The sequence below is a fragment of the Pinus tabuliformis genome, chromosome 4_2 (genome assembly GCF_031772625.1).
Source record: "Pinus tabuliformis cultivar Carrire ecotype Pingquan chromosome 4_2, CPIR1, whole genome shotgun sequence".
Taxonomy (NCBI): Eukaryota; Viridiplantae; Streptophyta; class Pinopsida; order Pinales; family Pinaceae; genus Pinus; species Pinus tabuliformis.
The window spans coordinates 668849508-668876678 of record NC_142304.1 but is presented as its reverse complement, the minus strand read 5'-3'; positions in this window follow the sequence as shown (position 1 = coordinate 668876678).

Sequence of the window (27171 nt, the reverse complement as noted above, 5' to 3'; positions counted from 1 at the left end):
TTGTTCATTCTGGAATCCTCAACCACCTGCAGAATGTCCTGTTTGACAATATTCCAGCAAGCTTTGAAGAAGTCAACATTGAAACCATTTGGGCCTGGCACCTTCCCATTTTGCATTTCTTTGAGTACTCCACTAACTTCCTCTTCAGTCACTGGCCTGTAAAGATTGGCATTATCCTCTCTGGAAACCATCCTGGGTATATGCTTAGTGAAGTCCCAGATGTGGAGTTCTCTATCATAACAGGTTTCCTTTGCTATGTTTCGAAAGTGCTGGACTAGAACTGCATCTATTTCTTCATGAGAATTGAGAAGATTTCCTCTTTCATCCTTGATCAAAGAAATTCTGTTATGAGCTCTATTTGCTATGGTGGATTTGTGGAAAAATCTGGTATTACATTCACCTTCTTTTAGCCACTGAACTCTAGATTTTTGTCTCCAAAATATTTCCTCTTGTTTGCATAAATTCTCCCAGTTTTGATGATATTTGGTGGCTTGATCACTTTTGGCTTTGTCATGTCCCTCCGCAATAAGGGCTTGGTTGAGTTCCTACATTTTACCTTCAATAATTTTTTTCTCTTCAAAGATGTTACCAAATTCATTCTTGTTCTAGTCTTTAAGCTGGAGCTTGATGTGTTTTAGTCTTTTTTGAAGAAGGAACATGCTGGTGCCCTGAATGTTTAAATCTTTTGACCACCATTTGGCTATGTTGCTGATGAAGTTTGGGTGGGTAAGCCAGATGTTCTCAAATCGAAAAGGTCTGTTCCTGGGGGTGCCAATGCCTTGAACCTCTAGTTGTACCGGCCAGTGATCTGAGCCTCCAAAGGGGAGCATACTTGCTACCATTTCCTTGTCATTGAACATAAGATCCTCTGAGATTATGAATCTATCTAATTTAGAGGCCACCTGAGACTCTCCTCCTCTTTTATTGTTCCAAGTAAAGATTCCATTACTCGTTACAATGTCCACCAGCTTCGTCTTATCAATAAAGTTTTGAAAAGCCAAAGAATCTTTGCCTAGAACTCTGGTTCCCCCTTTTTTTTTTTCTGTAAGTGATTTGATCATGTTGAAATCACCTCCCAGGATCCAGGGTATTCTTGCATGTCTGTCTCTAAGATTCTCCAGAGAGTTTAGAAGCCTGAGTTTGTCGTCCATTCTTTGAGGGCCGTAAACATTCATTACCAGGTAGGTATCCTTGTCTTCCACAGGTCGAATGACTACAGATGAATAATCCCTAGATGCCTCCGCATCTATTAAGCCAATTTTTTGTGGATTCCAAAGAGTGAGAATACCTGCTGCTGTATTCTCTGCTTTGACTTCCAGAAACTCAAATCTATTGAGCCATTTACTATGGATATCTCTTATCTTTTGGATGGAACACTTAGTTTCCTGGATGAAAATCATATCCGCAGCTACTTGTTTCATTCTAGTATTTAGTAGTCTTTGTTTCCTTTTACTACCTAGACCCATGATATTCCAAGAAGTGAACTTCATAATTAAAGATTAGTAAAGGAGTAACTAGATAGGCCTTTCATCTTACCTGAATCTATCATTAGCTTTCCACATTCCATCAACAACTCATTCTGCTTTTTCCTGCCCCGTTTCTTCCCTGGGTTTCTGAGTGCTAGTTCCGCTGTGTTTTTCATTGTTTTCACTCCTTCGTTGCCCAGCCTATCTTTGTGTTTTGTTTGTCCACCCCTTTAGTCTGGGTTTTCCATAAAAACAACTATTGAATTCTGTTGAACTCCTCTGTGGGTAACGGGTGTAACCCTTCTTTGGTTCCTTGATTCAAGAAACCTTCCAAATCTAGGTTTTCTTTCTCAAGAATTTCCTGGAGCTCATAATCCTCCATTTCCATCTCACTTTGGGTCATTTCATGATCCATCTCTTATTCTGCATCATTCATCATAAAATCTTTCTATTTGTTATTATCTTGTATTTGTTCCCTTTCTTCTACTTTTTCCTCCTCCACTGGGCTTCCTTCCTTTTCCTGATCTGTTTCTATGGATCCTTCATATACTTCAAGGGCATGAAACATGTTCTGGTTAGATTGCTGCCCTGCTGATTTACGTGGTTTTGGTCCTCTCTTGCCTCCTTTTCCTTTATGTTCCACCTTGATGAAGCTTTCTGAATCCTTCATTGTGTCATTTTTGTCTTTGTTCTCTATTTTACTGAGAGAGCAGTCTCTGAACAGGTGTCCATGCTCGTGAAATTTGTGAAATCTGAATGAGATATGTTCATAATCTATTATTTGTATCCATTCTTCATCAAAAACCTCTAAAATAACCTCATCCGGCAGAGCTCTAGAGATATCCATTTCCACACATATTCTAGCAAAGGAAGTATACTTTCCCGTTCTAGTGGCCTCAGAAACTTTGACAAATCGACCTAACTTATTTCCTATGGCGGCTAGAGATTCTGTTTGCCAGTAATCAAGAGGTAGAGAATAGAGTCTTACCCAAACCAGAACCAATGTAAAAGTTTCACGTTCCGGAACAAAATTCATAATCCAGGGTCGCATATAGAGGCCTGCTGCAGCATAAAAGTAGGGCCCTCCTTCAAACACTCTATCCTTATCTTCAATATTTGCAAATACAACAGTGAAAAAACCCTTAGACCCAAGATGTAGGTCAATGCTGCCTTTTGGTTTCCAATGGTATTTAATCCACATTTGTAAGGCTTTTTCAGTGGGCCATAGACCCATGAATTTACAAATGATTTCATAAGTTTGCATGTGATCCCTGTGCGCCTGCAGCGCTCGCTCATTTAATATAACCCTGGGAGTTACCACCGCTTTGGGTTTGCATGGTCCCATGTGTGCTTTGTATTTTGTTCCTTTCTCCTTGTCTTCTTGCTCATTTTCCTTTGCATCATTATGCTTCCTTGACTTAGTTCCCTCCTGTTCTTATTCACTGTTTCTTTCCCTTCCTTCTGAAGGCTCTCTGTCATTTTTCTCCTGTTGGCCACAATCTGCTTGTAGGAGGGATTGGAGCGCCATCCTTTGCGTCCTTCCATGGAGAATGCCTCTGTAACAGTCCGAAACCCTAGTTTTTCTGTATTGCCGTGCCGCTCGTGCTTGAGATTTTTTGTTTATCGTTCGACACAAGATGGGTCTTCATCGAAGAATGATGATGAAGAAAATCTGGCCTTACCAAGTAAGGCAAGGAAAGGGAAGGGGAAGGCTTCCCAATTCAAATCGAATTCTTCTCATGGAGGGAAGAAGGGTGACATGTCTAAAGTAGGATGCTTTAATTGTCAGAAGATGGGACATTATGCGACTAATTGCCCATTGAAGAAGTAAAAGAAGGGATCCTCGGAAGGATCAGAAGGTGAGGCATTAGCCTCTCAGTTCGAAATGGACTTTAGCCTCATCACATGCATGGTGTCATCGATGATGAGTTGTGTCTGGTATCTTGATAGTAAGGCCTCATTCCACATGACCAGTGATAAAAATTTATTTAGTTCCTTGCAGGAGAAAGACCTCAAGATGCACATAGATATGGGTGATGCTGGAAGGTATAATGTTTCAGTAGTGGGCACGTTTTTGACGCAGTGGAAAAAAATGGTTTAATAAAAACCCACTATTTGGATCTATACAAGCCAATAATCACCCAGCTGAACACCCCTTTTCCTTTGAAAACTATGCCTTTTCCTTTTGGAACTCAAAAGCCTTGAAAAGCTTAAACTAATGGTTTTCCCTTTCGGGACCCAAAATACCCTTGAAAAGGGTAAAACAATACTTTTCCACCTTATAAACAATTATATGAGTTATTGCCGCAAATCCAGATCTGGCTGATTGAACGGCTCAGATTGAATCGCAATATCGACAATCGAGGTTCCAGGGGTCCACACTATCGGTGCTAATCCTCGGCAGAGGTCCAATGCGATATCACTAATTGCTATCGGCGATTACAATGGTGCTTAACACTTTATAACTCCCGCTTTGAAGTGCCGATGTGATATATGTCGGCAATCACAATCGCAAAGGTTTGGGAACAAGCCTTTGTCATGCGCCGATCTAACTACACGATGCGATATATAGGCTAGACCCGATAAGGCCCAAAACTCTCGTGCATAAGTTTTTAAATCCGCTTCTTTGAATCCGCTAAGTGTTTAGCGTGATTTCTCTTTGTAAACACTTTCAGTGATACAACAAGGAAATACATAGGGGCGATGCTATAGGGGTTCTACGGACCCGATAACATTAAAACTCCCATCTATAATGATTTGAAATCCAGATCCTTCAATCCGAATGTGGTTTATGCCTGATACTTAGTGTATTTGGGTTTTTCTGCCTGCGAAACTAGAACAATGAAATGCACTTGCCAAACGATCCTTTAACACAATATTTCCATCATAAAGTATGAAAAGCACAATGAGAGAATCAATAACATCTGAATCAGATAAAAACAAGCATTTGAAGGCCTCCACGGGCTGTTTATATCATTATGCACACAACACTAGTTTATTCACAATAAACAATAACAAAGTCTCAGCCTTAGGCCTAATTACACAGAAAAATACCTCTGTCTCCAAAGATTACAATCCACCCACTCACTCTATGCTCTCGCTCCTCTCATCCCTCGCCCATTACATTTTCCTCCTTTTTATCAATCGATAAACACTCTAACAATATCTAAGAGCAAATCTCTATTTTTTAATAGATCTAACAACAATCTTCTAATTCCTAGCTCTATACTAACAATCCCTATCTCTGAATTTAAAATAAGATAGTCTCTAACTTATTACAATAATGAATTATAACTAATTTCTTGAGAGATCCAACCGTCTCAGTAAAACTGCTTTTTACTAATCAGGTCAATGAATTTTAACCTCTTTTAGCCACATCATGTGAACAAGTTTTCACATTGCTGACTAAGTCCGGATGCTCCTGCATCAGGCTCTCGGGGAAGAAAATAATTGTCCTTAAAACTTTCAGGACTTACTCCATACTTCTGCAATTCTGCTGTAGTCAACCAACTGGAATCTTCCACTGGCTGTCCTTTCCACTTGACTAGATATTGGAAATAAGTCTGCCCTCTCGTTTTCTTGGATACTCTTTGGTCCAAAATAGCTTCAACTTCTTTCTTGACTGCTTTTGGTACTTGCTCTTCCCATTTCACGGTTTGAACTTCATCCCCTGTAGCTTCCTCTTGCAACTCTGTCTCTGTCTTTCTGTATGGATATAAATCTGCAACATTAAAAATGGGGGATATTCCAATCACTTCTGGTAACTCAATCTCATATGCATTGGCTGAAAATTTTCTTATAATTTTACAAGGTCCTATCTTTTTCATTTTCAGTTTGTTGTAAGTTTTAGTAGGAAATCTCTCTTTCCTCAAATGCACCATCACTAAGTCTCCCACTTGGAATTCTTTCTCTCTTCTTTTCAGATCTACCCTCTATTTGTATTTGTTGTTGCTTTCCTGAAATTTACCTTTGACTTCTTCCTGTAATCTCTGCATCTGTTCTACAAATTCTTCAACGCTTGCACTCTTAGCTTCTTGTTTTCTCAAACCCCTAAGCTCATACACACCTCTCGGATGCATTCCAAAGAAAATATGAAATGGAAAGATTCGAGTGCTTCGGTTTGGTGTATCATTGTAAGCAAACTCAGCTTGAGCTAGTGCCAAATCCCACTGTTTGGGATTCTGATATACTAAACTCCTTAATATATTCCCCAAGCTCCTATTCACTACTTCAGTTTGTCCATTTGTTTGAGGATGGTATGTTGAACTAAAATTGAGGTTAGCTCCTAGCTTCTTCCGTAGAGTCCTCCAGAAATTCCCCACAAATTTGGTATCTCAATTTGATACAATACTTACAGGTAAACCATGTAATCTTACAATCTCTAAAAAGAATAAATTAGCTATGTGTGTTGCATCACTAGTTTTCCTACAAGCAATGAAATGTGCCATTTTAGAAAATCTATCTACTACAACATAAATGGAATCATTTCCTCTCTGAGTTTTTGGTAATCCCAGAACAAAATCCATGCTAACTGCATCCCACGGTCGGTCTGGTATGGGCAATGGCTGATACAGTCCTGTATTCTGACTCCTTCCTTTGGCATGCTAACATATCCTGCATTTCTCAACAAAATTTTTAACATCAGTTTGCATTTTGGGCCAATAATAAAAAGCATTCACCTAAGCGAAGGTTTTATCTTGTCCAAAATGACCAGATAACCCTCCACTATGTTTCTCCTTTATAATGTTTTCCCTCATGGAACATTTGGGAATACACAATTTTTTGCTTTTAATAATAGGCCTCCTTGAATGAGGTAGTCCAACCACTGACTTCTGTTATGGCTCATTGGATTCTGAACTGTTGCATAGATATCTCTAAAATCTTCACCATCCTTGTACATTTCCATCATTTCCTCAAATCCTACAACACCCACTTTTAATTCTTGCATAATAAAACTTACCCTGCTCAATGCATCTATTAATTTATTTGACTTACCACTCTTATGCTTTATTAGAAAAGTAAAACTTTGTAGAAATTCTACCCACTTGGCATGTTTCTGATTTAGCTTCAACTGGTTATTGATAAATTGTAAGGCATGATTGACTGAATATAATATGAATTCTTTTGGCAGCATAATGTCTCCACATTTTCAAAGCCTGCATAATAGCATAAAACTCCTTATCATAAGAAGAATATTTCTTCTTTGCATCATTCAGTTTCTCACTGAAATATGCTATTGGTCTTTGCTCCTGACTCATAACTGTGCCAACTACAACTCCACTAGCATCTGTTTCTACTTGAAAGACTTTCTCAAAATTAGGTAATGCTAAAATTGGCTCCTCTGTGATCTTCTTCTTCAGCAAATTAAAGTTTCTGTCTGCTGCTTCTGTCCATTGAAATGGCTGATTGATCTCCTTGATTGTCTCAAGGATTGGTGCACAAATTTGACTAAAACCTTTTATAAACTTTCTGTAAAAACTTGCAAGTCCATGGAAGCTTCTTACCTAAAATATGCTTCTGGGAGTAGGCCAGTTCCAAATTTCTTGGACCTTTTCTAGATCCATCTTCAAGCCTTCTTTGGAAACTACAAATCCCAAGTACACCAGCTCCTCCTTCATGAAACTACAATTCTTCAAATTTATTAGTAGTTTCTCTTTCTACAGAGTTCTTAAGACCAACTTAAGATGCTCTAAATGCTCCTCTTTACTTTTACTAAAAACTAGAATATCATCAAGGTACACAATAAAAAATTTACCTGCATTCTCCTTTAAGACTTCGTTCATTAACCTCATAAATGTGTTTGGTGCATTAGTGAGCCCAAAAGGCATCACTAACGACTGATACAGTCCACCATTTGTTTTGAATGCAATTTTCCATTTATCACCTTCCTGAATCCTTATTTGATGATATCCACTCTTCAAATATATTTTAGTAAAGTATTTTGATCCACTCAGACAGTCCATTAAATCATCCATTCGTGGCAAAGGAAATCTGTACCTATTTTTGATCTTGTTGATAGCTCTGGAATCTGTGCACATGCGCCATTCTCCTCCTTTCTTTGGACTGAGTACTGTTGGTACAACACATGGACTGAGACTTTCTCTGATCAACACCTTATCCATCAGCTCCTATACTTGCCTTCCAACTTCTACATTTTCTTGAGGAGTTAGCCTATATGCTACTTTATTTTGCAAGCTTGCTCCTAGTATTAAGTCAATGTGATGACTAATACTCCTAATTGGTGGTAGTTCATTCGACAACTCATCCACGATAATATCAGCAAAATCATCTAACAACATTTTAACTTCTTCAGGAGAATCATTCAAGTTTGTGGTAGTTAATATTACCTTTGGCCTTCCCACGATAGCAAAATGCAACTCCTCATTCTTCACTACTTCTTGCAGCAGCTCCTTTCCGATTATTGGCATAATACTACTCCCAGGTGCTCCATTGTTAGCATCCTCCTTCAATGACAGCAATGTATGTTTGGTTCCATCCTTCTCCAGAGTATAAGTGTTTCTCCTCCCATCATGAATCGCTTTCCAATCAAACTGCCACAGTCTCCCCAATAATATATGACATAAATCCATGGGAATTACATCGCATAAAATCACATCTTTATACGTACCAATTTGTATCTCCACTTTGCACTATTTAGTCACAATGATCTGATGTCCCTTATACAACCTTGACACTTTATAAGGTGTAGGGTGCATGGTCTTTGCTAGCCCGAGCTTATCCACCATCTTTGTGGACACAAGATTGTCAGTGCTTCCACTGTCAATTATTACTTTGTAGCACTTACCTTTTGATTTACAGTTAGTTCTATACAAATTCTTCCTTTGTGTAGGTTCTCCAACCTGCGGCTCTGCCCTAAGCAAAGTCCTTCTCAATAACAGTGATTTACCTTCTTCAGGGGGTTATTCCTTTTCCACAAGCCGAGGTGGTTCAGGCTTTTCCTCAGCCACATTTGAATTCCTCTAACTTGCTTATTTATTATGAGGACAGTCCCATGAAATGTGTCCTCATTCTCCACATGTATAACACCGGACATCTCTTCCTCGCCCTCTTCCTCTGGGAACAAATCTTCCTCTACTAGATTATCCCCTCTATGGTGGTTTGCTACTTGAGCTTCCTGCTTCATGCTGATGCTATTGTCCTCTTGATCTGGTAGCTCCTCTACCTCTTGCTGAGCTTTTTCCTCTATTCCTTTGACTATGTTTCCTCAATATCTTCTCTTCGGCCTTCAAACTTGCTTGATAGGCATCTTCAACAATTTTCAGACTTAACAAGCTAATCTCATCTTGTATATCATACCTTAAGCCATTGATATATCTAGCTATCTTTTCCACATCATCCTCTACATGCCCTGCTCTAATACTCAATCTATAAAACTATTCTATGTATTCTTTAATAGAAATTCCTTTTTGCCTTAAATTTTGCAATTGCTTAAAAAGATTCAAATGATAGTCTTTAGGAAAAAACTTGGCTTTCATTTTACTTACCATTTTGTCCCATAGCTTGATCTTGGACTTCCCTTTCTTCGTTCTTGATGTTTGTAACTCGTCCCACCAGATGGCTGCATGACCCCTCAATCTGGTAACTGCAAACTTCACCTTCTTCCTCTCATCAACCTCTTCATAGTCAAAGTACTGGTCTAAGGATCTGACCCAATCCATTAGCTCTTCTGCGTTCAGACTCCCATCATACATAGGAATTTCTGCCTTAGGTTTTCCTCCTACCTTCGCCAACATCTTAATGATTTTGGCAGTTTCATTGTCTTCGTCTACTACCTCCTCTACAAGAGATTCTTCTGAAGAACTCTCAGTTCCTTCATCAGGTGCTCTTCTCTGGGTAGTCTCAATTGACTCCATTCTCGTACGCAGACTCCGTACCTCTTCCAGTAAAATTTCATTTGCCTCAGGTCTTCCTTGACCAATGCCTCTCCTTAGTGGCATCTTTGTTGCAAACAATTCTTTCTTCTGCTCTAATACCAAAAATGACGTAGTGGAAACAATGGTTTAATAAAAACTCACTATTTGGATCTATACAACCCAATAATCACTCTGCCGAACACCCCTTTTCCTTTGAAAACTATGCCTTTTCCTTTCGGAACTCAAAAGCCTTGAAAAAGCTTAAAACTAATGGTTTTCCCTTTCGGGACCCAAAATACCCTTGAAAAGGCTAAAACAACACTTTTCTACCTTTTAAACAATTACATGAGCGATTGCCGCAAATCCAGATCTGGCTGATCGAACGGCTCAGATTGAATCACAATATCGGCGATCGGGGTTATAGGGGTCCAAATTATCGGTGCTAATCCTCAGCAGAGGTCCAATGCAATATCACTAATCGCTTTCGGCGATTACAATGGCACTTAACACTTTATAACTCCCGCTCTGGAGTGCCGATGCGATATATGTCGGCAATTGCAATTGCAAAGGTTTGGGAACAAGCCTTTGTCATGCGCCGATCTAACTGCACGATGCAATATATAGGCTGATAAGGCCCAAAATTCCCGTGCATAAGTTTTCAAATACGCTTCTTCGAATCCGCTAAGTGTTTAGCGTGATTTCTCTTTGTAAATGCTTTCAGCGATACAATAACGAAATACACAGGGGTGATGCTATAGGGGTTCTACGGACCCGATAGCGTTAAAATTCCTGTCTATAATGATTTGAATTCCGGATCCTTCAATCTGAATGTGGTTTATGCCTGATACTTAGTGCATTTGGGTTTTTCTGCCTGCGAAGCCAGAACAATGAAATGCACTCGCCAAACGATCCTTTAACACAATACTTCCATCATAAAGTATGAAAAGCACAGTGAGAGCATCAATAACATCCGAATCAGAGAAAAACAAGCATTTGAAGGCCTCCACGGGCTGTTTATATCATTATGCACACAACATTGCTTTATTCACAATAAACAATAATAGAGTCTTGTCCTTAGGCCTGATTACATAGAAAAATATCTCTGTCTCCAAAGATTATAATCCACCCACTCACTCTATGCTCTTGCTCCACTCATCCCTCGATCATTACATTTTCCTCCTTTTTATCAATTGATAAACACTCTAACAATATCTAACAACAAATCTCTATTTTTTAATAGATCTAACAACAATCTTCTAATTCCTAGCTCTATACTAACAATCCCTATCTCTGAATCTAAAATAAGATAGTCTCTAACTTATTACAATAATGAATTATAACTAATTTCTTGAGAGATCCAACCCTCTCAGTAAAACTGCTTTTTACTAATCAGGTCAATGAATTTCAACCTCTTTTAGCCACAACATGTGAACAAGTTTTCACATTGCTGACTAAGTCCGGATGCTCCTGCATCAGATTTATTTTCAGAGGGAGCATGGAGCTCCTCTCACCCTGACAGATGTGATGTATGTGCTTGGACTGAAGAAGAACTTGGTATCGGTTGCGATGTTGGAGGAAAAAGGCTATGATGTTGTCTTCAGTAAAGGAAAGATGTTCCTAAGACACATAACCACGAGTCAGACCAAGAGGATAGGGATTCAGGTGAAGAATATCTATAAACTAGAGGTAGATGATTGTGCAACATTGAGTACGAAAGAAGAATTGGTGCAAAGCCAAGACATTGGTGAGTTGTGGCACAAGCGGTTGGGCTATTTGCATCATGGGGCTTTGAAGATAATGCAACAGATATCTACAGGACTTCCGAAATGTAAACTTGAGCAAGTTGACACATGTAAAGGGTGTACCTTGGGAAAGTACACCAAGTCTTCCTTTCATGATCAAGACAGTCGAGCAGAGGCTATCTTAGAGCGAGTTCATACTAATTTGTGTGGACCATTCTCGACGACATCCACAATGAAGAAAAGGTATTATGTGATATTCATTGATGACTATTCTCGTAAATGCTGAATTTATTTCATGCAGAAGAAGGACCAAACTTTCACAAAATTTTGTGAGTTCAAAGCTTTGGTCGAGAAAGAGTTAGGGAAGAAGATCAAGGCCTTGAGAAGTGACAACAGTGGAGAATATGTCTCTCAAGATTTTAAGGACTTCTGTGCAGCATAAGGAATTAAACGAGATTTGACAGCACCTCATAACCCACAAAAGAATGGGGTGGCCGAGAGGAAGAATAGAACTATTGTAGGGGAAACACGGGCAATGTCGCATGACCAAGGCCTACAGCTTCACTTGTGGGCCAAGGCATGCAACACAGTGGTCTATTTGCAGAATAGAGGCCCGCATCGCATACTTGGGTTGAAGACATCAAAGGAATATTTCTTTGGTAAGAGACCAGATGTGGGTCACTTTAGGATCTTTGGCTCATCGGTATATTTCCATGTGACAAAGGATGCACAGAAGAAGCTTGAGCCGACAGCAGAGTTGGGGATATTTATGGGGTACACTGATACACCTCACAAATATCGGGTGTACTTGCCTACCAGTTGAAGGACAGTGATTCGCAGAGATCTCAAGTTTGATGAGCAGAAATCCATGTGAGTTTCCCTTGAGAGGGAGCTCCAACTACAGGCTATGGAGGAACTGTTGATTCCTAAGGAGGAGGAGCCTCAGACTGATGCGGAGTAGCCGCATGTAGAGGTTCTAGGAGTGGAGACATCCACTCAAGCAGAGTCTTCTAGAGATGGACGGAAGTGCACAAGAGAAGTTGACAGATTGTTGGAGGATGCGAGAGAGAATGTGGGAGCACCATCTTCTCAGCGCAGACAGAGGAGGTCACCTAAGAGGTACACTAGATACATGGCCCTTGCTGGGGAATGTGTTGAGACCAAGCCATATTCCTTTGAGGAAGCAGTGCAATAGCCGATTTGGGTTGATGCTATGGTGGAGGAGTATGACTCCATAGTTTGTAACAATGTTTGGGACGTGGTTCTAAGACTGGAGAACAAGTCAGTTGTGAGTTCTCGTTGGTTTTACAAGGTAAAGCAAGCTGCTGATGGTAGTCTGGAGAAGCATATGGCAAGATTTGTTACCTGTGGCTATTCATAGGTTGAGGGGATTGACTATGATGGGACTTTTTCTCTTATAGCAAGGTACTCATCTATCAGATCTATGTTGGCACTATCATCACAGATGGGTTGGAAGATCCATTAGATGGATGTGAAGACTGCATTCCTCAATGGCCAGATTGAGGAAGAGGTGTACATAGAGCAGCCGAAAGGTTTTGAGACCTTCAATCATGAGTCACATGTGTGTCGACTCAAGAGAGCGTTGTACGGGCTGAAGCAAGCACCTCGTGCTTGGTACACCAGGATAGACAACTACTTCACTGGGTTGGGATTCACAAAGAGTGAAGAGATGTGAACATGTACCACATCGTGGTGAAAGGTAAGTTGTTGATCATCGTACTTTATGTTGATGATCTCATATTGACTGGTGATGATCATTTGATCGTGTATTGTAAGGAGGACCTTGCAAGAGAATTCGAGATGAAAGACATGGGTCTCATGCATTACTTCCTTGGCATGGAAGTGTGGCAGAAGGATGGGGAGTTGTTTGTGTCTCAGGGAAAGTATGCCAATGAGATACTCAGGAGATTCCACATGGAGAAGTGCAAGCCCATGTAGACTCCTCTAGCAGGTAACTAGAGGAAGGAGGTTGCTACTTCAAGAGAAGTGGTAGAGGCTACTGTGTATAGGCAACTTGTGGGTTCAGTGATGTACTTAATGAACACACGACCAGATTTGTGCTATGCGGTGAACTAGCTGAGTCAAGTGATGCTTCAGCCTAACAAGATGTTTTAGAAGGCGACAAAGCATGTACTAAGATACCTCAGAGGCACATCTCAGTATGGATTATGGTATAGATGGATAGAGGGAGTGAAGCTACAGGGCTTCACTGACGCAAATTGGGCAGGGAGTCCATCAGATCAGAAGATCACATCAGGAGGGATTTTCAACCTTGGGTCAGTGACAGTTTCTTGGTACAACAGGAAACAGAGGTCAATTGCACTCAGCTCGGCAGAGGCAGAATACATGGCTGCAAGTCAGGCAGCATGTGAGGCCATATGGATGCAAAAATTCCTAGTTGGCTTGTTTGATCAGAAGATGGATCCAACTGTGAGCTATTGTGATAATCAGAGCTGTATCAAACTCCCTGAGAATCCAGTATTTCATGATAGGTCTAAGCACATTGACATCCGGTATCATCATCTCAGAGAATGTGTAGCGAGGAGGATCATGTTGTTGTAGTATATTTTGACAGAGGAGCAAGATGATGACATTTTGACAAAGGCATTGTGAAGTGTAAATTCAAGTTCCATGGAGACAGGATCAGGGTGGCAGATAATCCCTTTCTTATTGAGAGGGAGTGTTGAAATATGGCAACAAGAATATTCCAATTTAATTTGTCCTTGAATTAAATTGTAAATTAAAATCGAATTTAGTCTTAACAGCTACTTGGAAATAATTAAGTAATTAATGTTAAATTAATTAGTTGTATAAATTCAAGTTAGAAGTCTTTTTGAAGTCATGCAAGAGTTATCCCTTAAATTAAGGAGATAAGATTGAGTTATATTTGAGTTGTAATTAGTTAACTCAATTTACTAAGTTAAGTTCAGTTAAATTAGTTCCAAACTATTTGAGGAACTAATAGTGAGTTAACAGTCAGTTGATGCATTAATGCACTCAACTAGGGCTACTCCAGTTAACTGAAGATTCCCTCATCAGAAACTGATGCATGTCTATTATGAGAAAGACCCAGTTGAGATTAATGTTCAAGGACAATGTACTATCAGTTTCATGTGTTTTCTCATGGAGAAAACTCATGCATGCAGTCAAGGATTTATCCTTGAGGATTGTGCAGTTTTGAAGGTTAGTTTTCCACTTGGTAATAGGCTAATCATCCACAAGGAACAACGCAAGGAAACAGGTGCTTGGATGGCAGAGAGGAAGGCTAGAGAGAAGCCAAGATTGCCTGTGAGCATCTGTGAGGATTGTACTAAGAGTTGGCTAGTTGTGAGAGCTAAGGATTTGTATAATTCCTATGTATTTCCACCATGTATGATAATACAATAGTGTGGGGTTTTTATTTGAGGATTTCCCCAAAACTATTTTCATGTGTATTGTGCCATTGATTCTTCTTCTTCTGGTTATATTGTTCAGCTCGATCTTTAAGCTTCCGCAAATTGATAGTAGAAGTAGGTTATAGTATTATGCTTTGATTTATATTGCATTATCAAGTTAAGCTATCACATATTTTCTACATTCCATGCCCTTTGAATTCCTTCAAACTAATTTTTCAACCAAACTTATGAAAAAATTTAAAAAAAATACACACCTTTTTTTCACTTTGTATGCGCTCGATATTGAATTTATTGTATCTATGTAATTTTGGATCTCCAAGGTCCAAAATTGCGTCCTGAAGTATCCCTCTGAGTCTTATTTCCAACCCCACAAGTTGGATCAATATTGGATTTTCCAAGGAAGAGGTATGCTAAATCTCCCACGATGACCTGATTATAGACTGGTTCAGTAGAGCAAACTTGTACGAAGTTCCACATGTCATTTTTTCGACCTTAAGACCTAAAACCAATACATAGAAAACCAAAATCTGTCTTATTTCTGTAACATTTTGAAAAATTTCAATCCGATGCTCAGAGAAAAAGTTATGATGATTTTACCCAGGTCACCTGTTTGGGATGTAATTCGGGAGCCTCCAAAAACCTTAAATGTCTTGGACCATATCTCCGAAAATATAGAGAAACAAGATCTGAAATTTGGGCTCGAGCTTCATCACGATTTCAGATCAAATGGGTTTTAATTTTTGAGTATGAACCTTTGTAGAAAAAACATTATAGTGACAATTCCACGATGGCCTATTTGTGATGGAATTCTGGAGCTTACAAAAACCCTAAATTCCACAGATCATATTGCTAAAAATATAGCAAGATAAGATTGGAAATTCGGTCCCGAGGTTCAGAATGATTTCAGCTCAAATGGTTTTTTTTTAGCTTCTGCAACTTCATTGAGAAAAAGTTATATCAAAAATTCCACGATGACTTTTTTAAAGCAGTGAAACCTTAGAATCCAAAGCTCTGATACCAAATGTTATGAAACCAACTCACAAAATGATAGAAAAGATAGATTAACGACTTAAAAATCAGCCTCTTCGAGGGGTAAACCTCCTTTACATTACAAAAATGAACAATTCTTGGATGATACAAATGATAAGACCTCCTTTCTATATATAGGAGTCTAAGGGGTCCCAATACAATTAGAGCTTACATAACAATAATATTGTAGGGGCACAACAATAACAATAGCGGGCTTCTATGGGGCATAATAATAACAACATGAGGACTATATTGGCACAATAATACAATAAGGGGGTTTCACTAATAATAATAAGGAGTTACACTAGTAATATAGGGACCTAACAAATATGATAGAATTTGAGACTTTCTTCCAAGGTAAATGGTTATAACAACTCCTGGAAGCTTCTAGAAGAGGAAGGTTCAGGATTCTTTCTATTTTTCCTAAATTTCTAAAATTAGCACAACCCCAAAAAGGGGCAAGCTACTGGTGATCAGTGCAGGTCTAGAGAGGGTCAACCTGTTGGTGAACATAGTCTCTCAAGGCAACAGGGTGTGTTGAGCCTTAAAATCGCTGAAATGAAGCATTTAAAGGCAGAAACTCAAGGATTAGGGAGAGTCATGCTTAGGGTTTTGTGCAATGATGATGACAAGGGGTAAAAGGATGTTGATTGATCCAGTTAACATGCCTATTGACCAAATGTGACAAAATGGCCTATAACAATTAGAGACATGGAAATAAAAGGTAGGCAAGTTAGAAGGTTATCCCATGCATTCATACTTTGTGTGAATGTTCATTGGGAAAAAGGTTGGTCAAGTATTAACTTTTAATCTTTACTATTAATTTTTGTAAGATAGGTTGATACTCATGGAAAATTTGTATCTTAAAGAAAATGGAAATCAAGGAAGCCATTGAGTGACTTTTAAGTTGGGAAGGGACTCATTGGGATCTAGATTATCCTTTAATTGGTGGTGTCCCTTAGTTGTCTTTGAAGGAATACCTTTAGCTGAATCTACCAAGTTCTTGGCCAATTAAAGACCTCTTCATAAGAATATTTTGTGAGCTACTAACCTTTATGATGGAAACTCCCATCTCTAGAAGACTTGGACAAATTTGAAGGTTGAATTCCAACTTTGTAGTCCTAATAATATCATGACCTAATTATAGATGTTTTGTTACTTCAATTGCAAGTTGTTGGATTAATGGCTCTGTTACCAACCATTTTTTGGGTGATATCTCTAGGAGAAAAAAATTCTCCAAGATGGTCCTTATTTGGCAACCAACAATCCCTTGTAGCCACCAAATAGCTCGTTGTGCCATTTCCCTGCCACCTGAGCCATCCATGTGGTCCCTCACCCATTTGTTATGAGCATAGTTTGAAGGTGGGCCTCTCGAACCTAAAGGTATGCCTTGTCATTTGGTAAATGAGTATTTTAGTTTGCTTATCATGGACACTTTTAGGCATGGCTTGTCCCTTAGACCTATTTTGGATGTTAACCTTGGACCCTAGTCATGTGGGATCTATTTTATTGACCTTTGGGATTTAGGGATGGTACTACATGGGAAACTGTGATTTTGGTTGTGTGGTCCCTCTCCCTCGTCCACATATATTAATCCCCTTCCAATCATTATAACCTCATTCATCATTTCTCCCACCTGGGTCCACATTCCTACAGTGGATCCACATAGGGTTATCCTTCCCCTTCCCCATGCCCAGACATTGGTTCGGGCCTAGAATGATGCCCTAGAGGTTTATGAAACTAAAAATAAAGATTAAAGCATAATTGGCCACATTCAATAAGAATATGTACCACAACATGCAAAATATGGTCGGGACAAACACATTTAGCACGTGGGAAAAAGCCAATACATGAGTTCTACACCATCATCATGGTAATTACCCTGGTTCCTATAGGCCCTAGATGAACCTCCTTTATCATTTAGGAACCCATGATTGTCTCAACCCTTAGTGGGAAATTAAATATCCTACCTTAAAGGGGGTATCCACTGCTATATCTCACACATCATGTTCTTATCCCTTGAGCCCCGAGTAGTCAATTAAAGAAAAATCATAAAAGGAAAAAGGCATATAAAGAACAATGGAAAAATCAAGGTCGCGACACCTCATGTACCATAATTTCTCTCCTATACTTTATATACCCAAGTGTGGGATTCCCTTTTATTAGCTACCCTTATACCCCAACATGTGGCCCAGGGCTACCCCTTTGCATCCCCTACTCCATTCATCTCTCTATCACATGCCATCACCCTTTAAAGGATGTACTTTGGACATACTATCCCCTTTAGAAGTACAAAACACCTAATACGATACTTGGTTAACCCCATTTGGAGTTTGGAGACATTAGCTCATGTATAGGCCACTATGGAAGGGGATGCCATTATGAAGTACCCACCTATTTTCCTTGGTGTGTAAGCTCTTTTACTTGATTTGTTTGATGACTTGTTGTACTGTAAGGCTAGGGGATACATTGGATATTATGCAGGACTACAAGTGGTCTCCATTTTGGGTTTGGTCTCCCTACACTAGTACAAAATGGCTAATTAGTTACTGAAAAAATGACTAAAATTTGCATTTAAACGACCATTTTTCAGTGGGTCAAAAATAGTAGCTAATTTATAGTATCTTATAACATGACCAATTTTTAGTCGTTTTTAGCTTAGTCATTGATTAGTTGTCTCAATTTTATCATCTAGTAGTATATTTAGTCATAAATTTGGTCATTAATTTAATTATTAATTGTCGCAATTAATGATCAAATATACGACAAAATATATTACTATATGATTATCCAAAGAAACCAATTAATGACCAAAGAATATGACCAAAAGGTTGGTCATGTTATAAGATACTGCAAATTAGCTACTAATAGTCATATATGTGCAAATTTTAGCCGTCCTATGAAACAAAATAATGACTAAAGAAATATGACTAAATTTTAGTCATGTTATAAGACACTGTAAATTAGCTACTAATAGTCATATACATGCAAAATTTAGTCATTATCTGTAATCACAAATTTTTCATTTGTAGTAGCCATTTATATTTTTTGGTAGTTTCATATTCATTATATAAATGATTGATTTTGTAGTTTCTATTCATTTCATTTAATTTCATTCATAATCATTATAAACGACTAATTTAGTCATATATTCATTTTATTTGTGTTCATCATTAATCAATATAAACTACTAATTTAGTAGTTTCAAATTTATTTTATGTGTTCATTATTAATCAACATAAATTAATTAGTATGGTTTTGCGACTAAATTAAAACAAATGTCATACAATGTGCATGTTCATATAATATGATAACACAAAATTTGCTTATGTAAATTACAAGACTAAATAATATCAAGTGCAAATAAAAATAATTTCAACTACATAAATTTTATTATATAAAATGTCAAGTATTATAATATGAGTTTCCAACTTAATATTCGCTGGACTATAATTTATACATGAAATATTGTTTCATCATTTCAAAACATTATCACTATGTTGCCAAGGTATTGAAAGTGAATTCACCAACTCTGAAGATTTGACCACCAGTCTCTATGTGTGTGTCTTATGCAAGATATTAGCTCTAAGTTTATCACTAGACCAATTTTTTTCTCTCTCATTTTGAATTTGTCACTCCAACGTTATTGTTCTCCTCTTTATTCAATTCCTACTTCTTACCATCAATATTGAATACCTTTCCTAAAAATGAAAGAATATAGAATTCAGAGTATAAGACATGAAATACAATGAATACTTGAATATAAACTAAATTAGACTATACAAGATTTATATGACATATACCTTAACACCAACAATGTCAATGTCATTTTCCCCATAAAAGCAAGAAACTCGAACAAGTTTTCTTCAATTGGGGATAGTGGTCATTATGTGGCCATATGACCTGTATAAACAAAGCAAATAAAACATCACCATAGAAAATAATACCTTAGTAACTTAGTTATATTCAACGTTCAGAGAAAGCTTAGGCACAATCATGCCAACTAAGTTACATGTTAAAAGATCAGGTTGTAGATAAATTGTTAAAACAAATAATCTGAGTTGTGATATTTAACCCTTGTTGTTTTATTCGCAACAACATTTCATTCTCTAACACGTGAACTTGGTCAAGTATATAGACAACCTGTGCTCAAATAACAACATGAAAGTAAAAAAAATTAATAGTCATGAAAATATTTTAACACAACAACTAAAAGGATTTCAATTAATATCATGTAATACTAAACTCATTTTCAAGCTTTGGATGTTTTTTAAATGGACATGATACCAAGTATTTTCAATTTCATAGTTAAAATACAAAACAAAATCAAAAGAAACATTCAAAATACAATCAAACAATAAAGAGAGGATATCATGGAATGAACATTGCAATTATAAGAAATTTGTTTACCTGTCCACCAGTGTCTTGTCTAACATTCCTAAAACATTTGCTTGCCCAAAATAACCATGCAGTGAAAGAATCACAACATTAAAAACCATAGGAATCCCTACTACAAACATTTCCAAAGTCGATGGCTCAGATGCTTAAGGATCTCCAACAACAAATGAATCATATCGAAGACATGTTCTACATTGTCTCCCCATCCTTTTTCCAATCCCATTTCCTGTAACCTGCCCACACCAGAGTCAAGTAACAATCAAACGAAGGAATTGACATTTTTCTTTTATATTTTATATATATAAACTTTGAATTTGATTTGTTTCAGGAACATATTAATTCATATTTAAAGCCTTCCTGTCATGAGAAGGTATCAATCAAGTAGGACATCAAAAAAATTGACCTTAATGAGGTCCTCAAACAATTCCTACAATATCAATATTTTTCTTGTTGTGATATCTTGGGTAGAAAAAATAACATATTTGTAAAAGAAAAATCCATATATTACTTGTGTTCAAACTCTGTATATGGTGTATTCATAGGAAGCTTTTAAAGATGTTCTTCAAGATAAATCTCACACATTGTTCTTTTCCATTTACATGTTACAAATGATAAATTGAAAGTCACATAAAACCAAGAAACCCATTTCTTTAACCAAAACAAACAAACAAATAGTGCCTCTAATCAAACTTCACACCTCAGAAATTACTCTACCACATGCATGGGATAAAGATGAGATTATTTGAACCATATTTAGGTCATGCTTAATGAGATATTCATATGTTTACCATGATGTCAATTAAGTGTTAAAATCAATATATAAATCCAGGTTATTATCAGTGAAATTCAAGTATAATTCAAAAAAATTAACGCCATTGCAAGGTAGTGGACAGAGAAACATATTCATAATTAGGCTTCTCTATTTTAGTTTGATTTGAATTGAGTTCATATTTGAATATATAATTTTCTCTAAACAAGTGAAATATAAAGATGAGAATCAAAATAACCCAGACAATCCCAAACCTTCCTTTCCTGGTTATCCATACCTATCTCCTAGCCTTGTTAAAATAATTTGCTTTAAATTATTCAAATAGTAGAAAGAATTTGCTACAAAATAAATTGTGGTCATCATGATATTAATTATAAGCCCCACAAAGAAATTTGTCAATATTATAAGCTCCACCAATAAAGTTGTCAATTGGGTTTATCTTTGGTGGTTGTGAGAAGTGATCGTTATCCTTCCCATCTAGTTTCAATTTCCATAAGTGACATGTTGAGCTCATAACAATCATATTGGTGTAATGACATTGAGCCTTGTTGTTGACTAGCATTCAGTAAGGTAAATATTTTGGTCACCATTCCTTCTAATTCACTCCAAAAATAATTGGCTAGTTATGACATAAGTGATGTCATAGTTGCAACTTGTGAATTCTTTCCTATAATATGGCTGGTTTCATCCTAGCATTCATCTTCCTTACCAAAACATTCAACTTCTTTCTTTCTTGTATTCAGTAAAAAATGTATGTGGTATTGACAGAGTCAAATCAACTAAATCACCCATTTTCAGCTTCTGACAAGGATCACCAATAATTTTGTGATTGACTCTTGGCCTCAACTCCTCTTGTATTGGAAAAATATAAGATGTAAAAAGTGAACTGCCATAAGTTATTTTGTCTAGAAAATCCTTCACAGTCGAATTTGGAGGTAGTTCTTGCACAATCATCTATTTAAAAGAAATAAGCAATCCTTAATTAATGAAATTGATATGATGGTAGAAATTTCAAACAACATACATAAAAAATTGTGTAAAAGATTAGCAAATGAATTTCAAAACAAGCATATTGCAAAGAAACTACATCATAATATGGTGTTTTTAAGAATACCATACTCACTTTATCATCTTCCAACATAATTAGAAGGAGACTATCATTTGTGCCACATGGTGGGATACAAAATTTATCCATATGTGGGCAACCATATTTATGGGAAGGGAAAGGGAAAGGTGGTCTCATGTCTACATCCTGGGGAGATAACCATAGTTTAGTGTCCATAATATCACTATTCCACATTAGCACCCATCATGCCCACTCAATCATCTTAACAATGAAGTAAGAGTGTGTTGAAGCCCCGAAAATCGGGTCTACAACAAGGGGGATACCCGCCCGGTCCGAACCTTGGTTGGTAGCTCCTTATCCGTTTGGTATAGCGGGTCCGACTAGGGATATGGGACCAGTTTCCCAATCTATGAGTGTGTGTGTGTAGAATTTGATGTTCCTGGTCTAACAGTTCCTAATTAAGATATTCTAATTCTAATTGTAATCTAATGCTATGCTATTGTAATCTAATAAGCAGCAACATCTAAGTCTATACTAACCCGGGATGTAATTCTTCTGTTATGCGATCTAAAAAGATTTCAAATAACAACTGGTAATAAATATCATTCAGCTATTATAAGAAAAGAAATCAATAAGGATGAACCACTTCGCATAAAAAGTTAGACGAAAAAGTTGTGAAAAACATATCGCATAATGAGCTATTCATACATTAAGCATAAATAAATAGCTATCACCATACAAAAGTTCCAAATGATAATTCAGGCATTCATGCAATAATACATAAACAAATAAAAACTGTATATCACTTTAACATATAAGCAGAAATGGTCAAGAGATAAAAGTACCATTTATGACTAGTCCTACTCATAAGCTTCAAGTGACAATGACTTATCTCTCCTTGCTCTAACATCCACTAAGAGTACAGAAGTGCAACATCAGTAGCAGACATCAAATGCAAACATCAACAAATCTTGTTCCATTCATTCACCAAAACCTCCTCTGAGGGTGAAAAAGTGCATGTTCTGAGGACAAGTTTTTGATAAATTTCTGGACCCTTCTCTAAATGCATGAGAAGGGTTTAAATACTACTAACTAAATAACTTAATTACACAGATTCAGGATACAGTTTAAATGACCACCCTTTTTCTAAGCAAAAATAAAACAAAATTATTTCTAAAAATTAAATCTAATATCTAACTATTTTTGCATTTGCTCCTTAATGTTGCAAGCATTCAGTATTTGCCTGGGTAGAGTCGGATGACTGTCTTCCGCTTTTGATTGAGCTAAGCAAACATAATTGGTAAGAGCTGGCACCATCTTCTCAGCAAAGTCGGTGATATACTCGAGAGTCATCCTCTGACTATGTGGATTTACTGGGTATGCCCAGTAATAATCTCAGTTCACTTGATTAACCCTTTGGATTGCTTCTGCCTTTTCTTTAGCTTTCTATTTCCAGTTTGTTTTTTACCATTGCTTTCTTGCACTTTTCAGGCTTACAGGTGACTGAGCAGTTAGAGGCTTTCCTTCTCGAACAATTTTCTCAGCGATGCGCGATTAGCGCTAATCGCGCATCGGAAACTGCCTCCATTCTTTGATCCGGGCTTCTCTGATGCGTTTTTCTCCTTTTGCGCCTCTTCATCTTTATCGGGTATAAAGCTTCAAAATTTGTAAAAATAATGTCCTTGTGAGCTCTTGACCCTGAGCATTAAACTACCTGTTGATATCAGCATCCTTCAGTACTCATTCAACCATGGCTGTATATGAAAGATCTGTAATGGATGGCTCAGCAGCATTCTGTGAATCTGCGGCTCTGTTGCATGCGGTATCTGTTTATGAAGGTGTCTTTCTCTGTCTTTGAACATTGGAGCTTTACCCTTTTTCCTCATAGCTTCTTCCACATTGCTTTGTGTAAATTTTGTTTTTCGTTCTTGCAGTTCACAGGTGGGGAGAGAGTAATGATAATAAATAAAGACAGGAAAACTTTAAATGCTACGGATATGCAAAAACACGCCACTTGATGTGAACTGGATCTTCGAACAACACAAAACCATATTTTATTAACAACTGGCATATAATACATTAATTATTATTAAAGCGCGTAACCAGTTCTTAGTTTATGGAAAACTTTTTCTTGAATATTGAGCCAGGAAAATCTGCGATGGAATGTTTTTGCGATCTGCATCCCAGTATCGCATTACCGCAATTTCGTCGTGTTGTGCTATCGCAAGGTTGCTTGATCGCGCTATCGCAAGATCGCGGATCACAGTATTGCAAGATCGCAGATCGCTTAATCATTAAATCATTATGTGTCTTTCATGCAATTTTGCGAGATGCGATATGCGATATCGCATATCGGCGTTTTCGCATATCGACGTTTTCGCATATTGGCGTTTTTTAAGGTTTTCTAACGTGAGATTTTCTTAATGCATGCGATGCGATGGAGTTCGCATCACGATCTCGCATTTTACCATTTTGACTCATAAGAAAATACCCTATCATTCTTTGTGCGATGCGATGTTTCTTAAGGAGTAACATATATGAGTACTAATTGATTTTTTGAATTTTTTGACTAAGGGTCCCCACTTACATAGTCTTATTGCTAATACTAAATAAGGAGGGGGGTTGTTGGTGGCCACAACAATTGGCGATTCACTTGGAAGAACCAGTTATATCTGTTTTTCTATTGAATTTTCTAAACTTCCAAAACATAAATTTTTTTAGAAAATTAAACTTTATTATGGAAAGATAAAGTACATTATGCTTTAACCTGTCAATGATATTTTGTTTCAACTATTTTCCACTTTGATTATTTGCTTCCTCAGGCTAGTCCTTGTATTTACATCAGTCATTACTTGGTCTTGTAAAGATAAAACAAAGTCTCATCTGTAAACCAGTTTTAAATATGCTCATTTGTCGTAGTAGAGCCTCTGCTGCCAGCAGGCGTTTATAGCCTCGACAGTGTTACCTGTTACCTAGCAATGATCCTGTATCCTACTTAAGGCAGCCTACAACTTTCAAAGAAAAATCCATATTCACACTTATTGCTTTGATTTTCTTTTTTACTCTTAAAGAACAATGTCTTGGTTTGGTAGCCAAATTATGACACAGTCATTCACTTGATTTATAACTTTGCTGAACAAGCTGGCTCGTGATGAGACCCCTTGTATTTTGATTGCAACAATCTTGAGTCATTGCCCTGTTGTGATGTACAGTATTGGCAAAGTCAGCAAGTTATAATATTTCTGATTATGATAAGCCGGCTTATGATGAGACCTCTTATTCTTCAAGATAAAGTGTATCCTTGGGTTGTTCCTCTGAAAGTTGTGATTTTCTTAGCAGGGAGGAAGTCATTGTTTCCTTAAGATAGCTCTGGAAGACAATAATAGAGTTTTTGGAAACAACTGTTCTACAAAGAATCTTTATTTTTTTATCGATACCTTTCATTGTACTGAGATAAAACAATTTCTTCACTAAAGGTTGTTTTCATCAAACTTTTTGAAGTTGAAACTAGTATCATATCTGGGCTAGAGTCTTTAACTGTATCTATCAATAATAAAGATCAATTTTCCAAAAGATTTGCTATTTATACAAGCGAAAAGTTCAAAATCTGAAAGAGAATTGGTGTCTTTTTTGTAAATGCCTAATGTAACTACTCACAAATGGTTTTATTATGAAAAGAAAAATAACTATTCTACAAAAAATAGAAGAATAATCTTCTATGGAAAATATTTCTTGAGAATTTGTCCGTTAACAGGCAAAGAGTCTCTCTTACCTGCTAAATCCTGTAACACAAACGTTGATGGACCTATGACTTCTACAATTTGAAAAGGACCAAGCCACATTCTTTGAAATTTTGTATGTTTTCCTTTCTCTTCATGAGCCTTGTCCCACTTTAAAACTAAGTCTCCCATCTGAAAATCTTTTCTGGTCATTATGTTTGAATCAAAAGAGGATTTTACTAGTGCTTGATGATGAGCATGCATTTTCCTAGCCTGTTCTCGTTGTTCTTCTAATTTGATTATTTCCATTTGTCTTAGCTGAAAGGAGGAAGTGGGTACTTCATCAATGTATTGAACTAGAGATAAAGAGGGAATTACTAAATGAGTCGGAAGAACCACTTCTTTCCCATAAACTAAATTAAAGGGAGAAGTGCCGATAGAAGCTTTTTGCGTTATTCGGTCTGCCCATAAAGCATATATCAAAGCCTTATGCCAATTTTTATGATTTTGGTCAACTGTTCTTTTGATAATCCTGATTAGGTTTTTATTTGTGGACTCAGCTAACCCATTGCCTTGTGGGTAATAATTGGCTGAATATTTAAGTTTGAATCCTCTTTTAAGTGCAAATTCAGTCATTGCATTTCCAGAAAAGTATGATGCATTATCAAACATTAAAGCGGAAGGCAATCCAAACCTGGTGATTATAAATTGATCTATGAACTCAATGATATTTTTAGCATTAGCCGTCTTGAGTGGAATTGCTTCTACCCACTTAGTAAAATAATCTGTTGCTGTGAGGATGTATCTATGTTGCTTAGAAGAGTGAGGAATGATCTCACCTATTATGTCCAATCCCCACTGATTGAAAGGTTGGTTAATGTTAACCGGCTATAGTGGCAAGGATGGCTTCTTTTGTCTTTCAGCAATATCCTGCGCGCAAGATTTTATGTGCAGTAGCCTCTCCAACATAGTGTCCGCCTGCTGGCCCATCGTGGAGTTCCTGCAAAACTTTTTCAGCTTCAGATTTCTCAAGACATCTAAGAAGAACAGAATCATAATTTATTCAAAAAAGAATATTATTTATGAGCTGATATTGTTTGGCTTTCAACCTTAGAGCTCTTTTCTTAGTATGATCGAGGTGTGAAGGAGCATACCCATTTTTAAGATAATAAATGATATCAATGTATAATGACTCTGCATCATTTAGGGTTACCTCGCACATTTGTACCTCTGAAGATGGAATTTCAGAAATTTGCGACGCTCCAGCCAGCATTTTTCAAAAGCCTTGACCTCTTACAATGTTTGCTAGTTTAATCTCAATGTCATATTCCTGTAAGGCAGTAACCCAATTGGCCCTTTTCTCACCCACATCCTTCTGTACTAGAAGGTTCCTTACCACTGGAAACGGTACTATAATTTTAGTATGGGTTTTGAGTAAGAAAGGTCTGAAGTATTTGACCGCTTTGAAAACAACATAAGCCTGTTTCTCCACGTCTGAATAATTTAATTTAGCACCCTGTAAATTTGAACTGAAAAATGCAATTGGGGCTTCCGCTTTTTCTTGATTTGCTTGAGTGAGTATCGCAGCATATGACCTATCTGAGGCAAATGTATATAAAATAAAAGGCTCTGAAAAATTTGGAGTTGCTAATGATGGAGCATTAATAATAACTTGTTTGATCAGGTTGAATG